This window comes from Pagrus major, chromosome 12 (genome assembly GCF_040436345.1).
Source record: "Pagrus major chromosome 12, Pma_NU_1.0".
NCBI lineage: Eukaryota > Metazoa > Chordata > Actinopteri > Spariformes > Sparidae > Pagrus > Pagrus major.
In genome coordinates this window covers 14,419,559-14,427,868 of record NC_133226.1, presented here as the reverse complement: position 1 = coordinate 14,427,868, position 8,310 = coordinate 14,419,559, and positions in this window count along the sequence as shown.

Genomic DNA, 8,310 nt, shown 5'->3' with positions numbered 1-8,310 from the left:
ATGAAAAACTGAACGAGCACTGACTACAACAGAGCACGTCTAGCTTACTTATGCTTTTATAGTTATTATCACTGCGTTATTATCAGCGTACTGTAAGAGGCGTTAAAATCCAAAAGGACCCTAAACTCACCATCGACACCATGAGAGTTTCTGCTGTGTTCAGGGAAACATGCAGCGTTGAACAGTGACAACATAATTTTATGGTAAATGTACTTAAGTAACTCAGCTGAATACAGTTTGAAAGTACTACTACTACTACTACTACTACTACTACTACTACTACTACTACAACAACAACTATGAATAATGATAAAGTAAAGAAAGAACATTTTGATTTTGGGACAGGTTACATTCAGTTCTGGACTAAAATTGTTTTTCATGACCGGGGTGAAAAAAGTTTCTCAGATCCTAAGTTTTCACCCACATGTCATGGTCTTAATTGGGGAATGGACTTTGCTAGGTTTACCTGGATGGAGCTAACTCTATTCAGTGATGAGTACAGTGTGTCTGTGGAGCTAAGATAACTCTGTTAGACTACTATGTTCAAGGTCAAGAATCACTTCTCAAGCTCATTCAAACATTTTGCTCAAAATTAAAAGCATCACAAACATCTTTATCTAAGTAATCGGGGTCTAAAATAAACCGTGAGCAAGTCAGTTGAGTATTTTTTTTTAAAAACCAAGACATGGATCAGGAATCTGTAAGAGATTAGACTTTTAAATTAAGCCCAGCCAACAACCTGGTTGATGAGCTCAGGGGTTTTCATTTCTCGCAGCAAAAACGTTACAAGTACACATGGCAAACATGGCTTCCTGGAGGATAAACACTGTTTTTTTAAGTGATAACAACAAAGACAAAACAGGCTTTAGAAATGGTCGACACACACACACACACACACACATACACACACACACACACTGGGGCGGCTGGGTAAAGAGGTGTGTGCCTCAGTGTGGTCTAGCAGCTGGGGAAAGCCTCCTCCTTGACCTTACTTGTCTGAAACCTGTTGCTGTGCCCCCCGAGACAGAAAGACACATGGAGCAGGGCATATGGTATAACGTAAATATCACTCCCTTGTTTATCACCTGATTCTAATTAACTATGATGTCATGTTTTCTTTATTCTTCCCTCGCTTTCCCTCTCTTTTGCTTAAACTCCTCTGCTCGTGTTGTTGCCATCCGGGGCCTGCGCTTAATTCGCAGTCGCATTTTTTTCCCAGTGTTTTTCAAAGCTTTTGACATGTCTTGGTAAAGTTCGGACAAAATCCAGCATTAGTGGGATCAGACCTAGAGCAAGGTCATCACACATGTATACACACACAGACACACTTCCTCTGCCCAGGGCTGCAGAAGTTGTAATTTGTTCATTGCATCCATCACTTTCAACTGTCTTGCCATCTGTTTCTCTCTGTGTGGAAGTTAATTTCCAAGTATGATTGAATCCACCGGAGTCGGTCCATCCCGCTGTGTTTATTACAAAAAGGTCCTGGATCCTCTATTTTTGTGCGTAGGGATCCACGGTGCCGAACACTCATGTCAAAACGTGAGTAAGTATGATGCATCAGAGGGAGATTCAAATTTCCTTTCATCCTCCCAGGGCATCTAGTCCTTTGTTTATATGATTACGTGGGTGTTCTGTAAACGACATATCAAGTACAATTACTTTGAAATGTGTTCAAGACACTGATCCCCCTCCCCCTCCTCCTCCCCCTCTCTCCCTCCCTCATAAAGTTCAAGGGCTGGCATTCCTAAACCAAGATGTCTTTATTATTTGGTGGTACACTTTCATACGTGAAACGTCCCGTTTAAGTGCTTATTAGCATAGAAATCTGGACTCAAACTTACATAATCCGAGGTAAACTCGTCCACTTGTTCATTCAGAGAACTTTGACTCAACTCTGCATATATATTATTTGTAGACCTCTTGGAATAGCTTGATGTATTTTTATTGCAACTTTAACATGACTTAATGTGCTCTTGCCTTTACCCGTAATACATAACAAGGCCAGACTTTAAAAGCGGGGCATTTATCCAAGACAGATGTTCCACGCTGATTATCAACCCCAGTGACATCTGAGTTAGTCTGTTCAGCGGCACCGAGCCACGCATCATTTCTCCCGTTTCTCCAGTGTGCATAACATGTTTCTAAAAACTGTTTGCCAATGTCATTTTTTAGTGTTGTGCTTGGGTATGTTTGGTTAGTGTTTGGTTTGTTGAGGCATGTGGCGAGGCTCAGTATGCGGTTTCTGTTTTGACTACATCAGGATCTATCGGACCTGTGTCGGACCTCAAATGAAACGTACACCATCGGCTTCACACGTTCACAGCTCCTCTGTTTGCTCAGAGAGTCTTGTGGCCGTGCGACCTGACCGCAGCAGCAGCTGTGAATATTTTACTTCCCGGGGAGAGCGGGAGAGAGAGCCAGAGAGACAGAGGAGGGGATAGAGAGAGAGAGAGAGAGAGAGAGAGTTTGCGAGCTCTGAATCGGAGAAAGACGTGTGGGTTTGGAGGAGAGGTGAATAACTGAAAGAACCATAGTCCTGGGGGCATTTACAGCAGTTGGGGGGGGGGGAGCGCGAGAAAGAAAGGGAGGAGGGGAAATGTTTGCTGAGAGGGCAGCAGTTTGGACGGGATGCCAAAGGGTGAAAGGAGGGGGTGAGTGGTTGAGAGGAAGAACGGGTGATGGGGGCGATTAAAGGAGTTGCCAGAAAATTTGGGGTTGGAGGGGGGGTTAAAGGGGTGTTTGCAGAGGTAAAGAGGGTTGGGGGGGCAAAGGGGCTCGGGGGCAATCATTGGAAGCAGACCAAGGGAGTTCCTGGAACCCAGGAGGTGAACCAGGAGTTCTCCTCCTCCTCCTCGCATGTTCAGCTCCTTTTACTTGATTTCTTTATTTTACCATTTCGTCCTCCTTATTAAAACTCTTTGTCTTTGGTGTCCATGCTGATACCCTTTGAATGAACGCTGAGTTAATCAATATTTTGTATATTAACAATGTGTTAAGTGAAATAGGTTGCTTATACTGACAAACCCACAGGGAATTATCACAAAGCTCTAAAGCTCCAAAGAGCTGTTAAGCCTCACATATCTCACTGTTTTGGTTTTACTGTCCAAAGGTTAACTCAAAAAGTCTCACCGCTCCAACCAACACTGCTTTACACAAAAGCAAGCAGCCATTTCAAGCAAAAAGCTCATTCTGATTAGCTGACTGAATGTTAGCTGCACCAGACAGATAAAGTTAGCAAATAGCTGGTGAAGATAGGATGGAAGGCAGGATATTCTTCAGTTCTACAATAAACTTTAATATCTAAAATGATACCAGTGCAGTAAACTTAATGGGAATTTAATAATTTATTCTAAGCTTCTTTTTATAAAAAAAACAAGAAGAAGGTGTTCAATTTGTGTTAGCTTGCAGACTAAAATGCTTTACCCACTGTTACAGGAGTTGACAGAGTAATGCTACAGTAGTGCAAAATATAGGAATACTATCTTTACCTGCTCTAAAGCATGAAATGATTTGCAAATCCTTCTCGACCTATATTCAATTTAATAAAGTGAAAAGACAATCTATGTTAAAAGAGACACACTTAACTGCTTTTTTAAAATATATACTCATTCTGTATCTGAATAATACAGTATGCATAGTTTAATAATATTTAGATAGTTAAGATTTTACTGCCTTTTGTTACTTTCAGGGCTCCATACCACCTTACCCTGTTTTTTATTGCTTTTATCATGTGCTGTAGGTATTATTGGAAAGTTAATGGAGGGAAGATTCAAGTGAATGCTCTCAAGTCGGAACAACTCAGAAAGTCAGAGAAAATTTTGGCACGAGTTGCCGAATTGACGTCATATGACACTGAAACATGGCGGTTGAGAGTAAACATTGGGTTGATGGTAAGAAACTTTTACCCAAGTCATGTATTGTTTAGTCATTGTATCGTTTTCTATGCTCTTCCTTGTCAAATACTGGAAACAGATGTCAACATGTTGTTTAAACAAACTTATTTTTGGTGTCCATGTAGCTTTTGTTGAAAAGTATGTCAAAACCTCTCAAATGAAGTTATTTGCAGATGTAGTGGCATGATAACAAATTAAATTTTTTTTTTTTTTTTCCATTTTTGGCCTCTGGGCTTATTTTGCTATTTAGTGAGGTGTCAGCAGACTTCAACACCTTGAAGTTTAAATATAGAAATAAGGATCATTCCATCCATCTCATTTGTAAATCTGCTTACACATACATGCACACACGCACACACACACACACAGTAGTCCACACACTACTCTGTGCCGCCCCTTCTGTTCAGGCTTAGTGGCAACCTGTACCTGGAGCACGGCCTCGGCCTCAGCTCCAGCTCCATCTTCACATCTCCTGAGGGCTTCAAGTTTCCTGCAACAGGTGGCTCAAACATTTGCCTTGGCCTGCACTGAGGTGAGGCCTCTGTTTATCGATTCGGGAAGAGTGAGGAGAGTCAGGAGAGGGAGGAAAAAGACAGAAATAAAAAGAAGGGAAAAAAAGGATAAAGTTAAAGCATGTCAGCAGGAGAGGGAAATATTCAGGAAAAAGTCTCTCTGACACAAGTCCTAAAATGTGAGTCACTGAAGAAGAGTGTGTTTCTTGTAATGCATTTGGAGATAAAAACAAGAATGTAAACATGTATTTTATACTAATATTTTAGTCAAGGCCTTGATAGACCTATGAAACATTTTCCAGAGCCTGAGCCAGAGCAGAGTCAAAACTCCAAAATTAGTCTCTTCTCCCTTGCAGTTTTTTCTCATCTCATTCCTGACTCTCTTAATTCATTTTGTTCCTCCCTTCTCTGCTCTGCTTTACCTCTCTTCTCCTTTCCTTTCCTTTCCTCGCCTTTACTCCCCAACTCCCCCCCCCCCCCCATACTCTCCAGAGGAATAAGCCTGCAGTCTAAATTAAAATATATTTGTTGTTTTTGTTGGCTTTCTCTCCTCTAACTCCACTGGCGTGATTCAGCCTTAGACCCAGGGTCGCTGGAAGCAGCTATGGCAGCAGAAAGCCTCTATTAGTCCTTGATCACTGGCTGCCTGACAGCAGAGTCAACATGCAGGGCATTAGGGCCTGACATGGGATCAAATAAAGACTAATTTACTGGGTGTCTGTATATAGTAAAACCACATTAACCATTCCCTTTCCCGGTTATGTTTTGTAATAATTAAATTAGCTGGAATGAATAAAAGAATTGATTAAATGAGCAAAAGGGGAAGTTATTTTTACTGTACAAAACACAAAAAGAAAGAAAATGTTTTAATAATATATTTTTTGTAATGATTAGAGAGACAGCTCATTAGAAATGTAAAATTCTGTCATAATGGTTTCATTAAAAGACAAAATGACTGCCAACCAGATTTTTTCCCCTTTGGATGGTGTTTTCTGATTTAAAAAAGGATTTGGTTGAATGTTTCATCACAGGGTGAAGATTTTTATACAAGGCACTAGAAGCTGTTATGGCAGAGAATACCTTTGCCATCTGCTATTCATTCAAGTGGATTTTCATGGAGAAAAGTGTCATCAAACGGATTAAAATCAGAACATCACTCTCCCTGATGGAATTTTTAATTGCACAGACCTCTAAACTTGACGTGCAGGTGTTTGTCGGATGGATTACATGCATTTAGACATCACTGTGAATCAAAATTATCAAACTAATCATGAAAAGCTTGCACAAGGTCACTACATATGCAGTACTGTCTCTGTTCTTTATCACATACCACATGAATCAAGTATCAAACAACAGAACCACAAGTGCACCTTGTGGTTTCAAAAAACTTTCTTTGCAAAGGCTATACATTCTATACATATAATATACTAAAAGAAACGTTTAACTGGTTATGAAACAGTCTCGGATCAATACTGATATCTCTTTATGATATATGTATAGAAGCAAATGAGACCTTCAGCGAGAAGTCTGGATATTTCTGTATGGGTATTCTCAATGCCTGCCATTGGGTCCAATTCTGAAAAATTAAAACTGTGGCAAAGTGCTGAGGAAGAATTGAGGAAACTCACAACCTAAGGAATAATGCTGTTCTGTAGTCTGGTGATACGGCAGCGGATACTTCTGTATTGCAAGACGGCAGTCAGACAACTAGCTTACAACATTTAATGATGGCCTTGCTACAGAGCTGTTCCTGTTGGCTTATTATTATGACACAAGACATGAAATTACTACGGAATGTTGTTAACAAAAACAATAACTTTTATACATTTTATATTATAAAACATGGAAATATGTGTTCTCTGAGTGTTCTGTAGATTTTAGTTTGGCTGTTTGCTTGATTTTTTCTTACAACACATGTTGTTGTTGTAAGAATTATAGCTGCAGATACAGTTTTTCTGGTTAGACCATTGGTAATATGAGAGGTTGTGGCTGAGGTTGGTGTGTTATATGTGTGGTGAGAGTGTGTAAAGTAAGAACAGACTGAATGTGCTTAACATGAGGTAAGGCGGCAGAAGGAGTGAGTGGGGTTTTTTTTGGTGGTGTGGCGAGTGCTGTGGTATAGGCCTATAACAGGGTTGTGGCAGGGTTTTATGGGGCTGTGTACGTGTGTGTGTGTGTGTGTGTGTGTGTGTTTTGGAGGTAGATTACTCTGCATTTATACTACATCAAGTTGGACTTACAATTTTTTTAAACTGCAAAATGCAAATATTTGTATTGTATGCAATGTGTATTTCTACTGTGCGATGTGTATTTCTACTGTGTGATGTGTATTTCTACTGTGTGCTGTGTATTATTACTGTGCAATGTGTATTTCTACTGTGCAATGTGTATTTCTCCTGTGTATTTCTACTGTGTGCTGTGTGTTTCTACTGTCTATTTCTACTGTGTGTGCTGTATATTTCTGCTGTGTATTTCTACTGTGTGCTGTGTATTTCTACTGTGATTTTCTAATGTGTGCTGTGTATTTCTACTGTGTACTGTGTATTTATACTGTGTATTTCTACTGTGTGCTGTGTGTTTCTACTGTGTATTTCTACTGTGTGCCGTGCATTATTACTGAAACAGACAAGACACAACACACAGTAGAAATAGACAGTAGAAACACACAGCACACAGTCAAAATACACATCGCACAGTAGAAATACACAGTCGAAATACACGGCACACAGTAGAAATACACCGTATAAGAACAGCACACAGTAGAAATACAAAGTAGAAATACACAGCACACAGTAGAAATACACAGTAGAAATAGACAGCAGAAATACACAGCACACAGTAGAAATACACAGTAGAAATAGACAGCAGAAATACACAGCACACAATAGAAATACACATCACACAGTAGAAATACAGTCGAAATACACGTCACACAATAGAAATACACAGTCAAAATACACAGCACACAGTAGAAATACACAGCACAGTAGAAATACACAGTAGAAATACACAGCACACAGTAGAAATACGCAGTAGAAATACACGTCACACAATAGAAATACACAGTCGAAATACACAGCACACAGTAGAAATACACAGCAGAAATACACATTGCACAGTAATAATACACATCACACAGTAGAAACACAGCACACAGTAGAAATAGGCAGTAGAAACACACAGAACACAGTAGAAATACACAGTAGAAATACATAGCACACACTAGAAATACACAGTAGAAATACAAAGTAGAAATACACAGCACACAGTAGAAATACACAGTAGAAATAGACAGCAGAAATACACAGCACACAGTAGAAATACACAGTAGAAATAGACAGCAGAAATACACAGCACACAATAGAAATACACATCACACAGTAGAAATACAGAGTCGAAATACACGTCACACAGTAGAAATACACAGCACACAGTAGAAATACACAATAGAAATACACAGCAGACAGTAGAAATAGACAGTAGAAAGACACAGCACAGTAGAAATACACAGTCAAAATACACATCGCACAGTAGAAATACACAGTCGAAATACACAGCACACAGTAGAAATACACGGCACACAGTAGAAATACACCGTATAAAAACAGCACACAGTAGAAATACAAAGTAGAAATACACAGCACACAGTAGAAATACACAGTAGAAATAGACAGCAGAAATACACAGCACACAGTAGAAATACACAGTAGAAATAGACAGCAGAAATACACAGCACACAATAGAAATACACATCACACAGTAGAAATACAGTCGAAATACACGTCACACAATAGAAATACACAGTCAAAATACACAGCACACAGTAGAAATACACAGCACAGTAGAAATACACAGTAGAAATACACAGCACACAGTAGAAATACGCAGTAGAAATACACGTC